The sequence below is a fragment of the Mesitornis unicolor genome, unplaced genomic scaffold (genome assembly GCF_000695765.1).
Source record: "Mesitornis unicolor isolate BGI_N332 unplaced genomic scaffold, ASM69576v1 scaffold23028, whole genome shotgun sequence".
NCBI lineage: Eukaryota > Metazoa > Chordata > Aves > Mesitornithiformes > Mesitornithidae > Mesitornis > Mesitornis unicolor.
In genome coordinates, this window is record NW_010200399.1 from 50,221 (window position 1) to 51,078 (window position 858).

The following is an 858-nucleotide window of genomic DNA, read 5'->3' on the forward strand; positions in this document are numbered from 1 at the left end:
GGAATTTCATTTGGATCAACTACTTAATATTCTCACTCCTTCCTTAGAAACCAGGCTGCCGAAAAATCTTTCCAGCCAAGGCCCCTCCTTTCCTGTTTGAACCACCCCATCCCTCCCTCCCCCATACACACACACTGCAGAAACCCAGCTCTCCTGCTGGCACCTGATGGATTTCACCCTCTCTTTTTTTTTTATAATATATTGTTATTGTTGTTGAAACTTCAGATCAAAAGAAAAATTGAGATTTTCCTGTTTCAGATCCGAGGCTTTGTAGGCCTGTTGCTACTAGTTTTTGCTTCGACAGCGCAGGACCTGTTTTGCACAAAGGACCTGCCGCTCTGCACCAGCCGGGTCCCTCCCCGAGCGACACATGGTCGCAAGCCAGTGAATCCCAAATGCCCCGCACCCATGACCCCTGCCCTAACTCTCACCCTTGCCCCGGACCTCGGAGCGGGGCTGCCCACCTGCCCTGCTGCATCCCCATCGCTCGCCCCTGAAGCTCCGCATCCCTGAGTGGGAAGGAGAAATGTGGTGAGGGGAATGTGCCGGGGAGGGATAAAAGACTGCACCGAACATGAACTGCAGGAAACTTGGGCTCAGCAGCACTCCCCCTCTGCCTACTTCCAGCTGACACAGCAAAGATGATTTTCTTAGGGCTAATTCTCCACCCCACCCCCCCTTTCCCCTCCTGGTTATCATTGGCTCATAGTTTCATGAGGAAACTTGCCAAGTCTTGCTTGCTTTCTAGAAAAAGGGAAGGAATAAGAGAGGAGAAGGAAATATTTGACCACCTTTGTTTTTCCACGAGCCTTTTTAGGGCAGCAGGCTCCAATCTGTGCCCTCCGCTCCCCGGCGCTC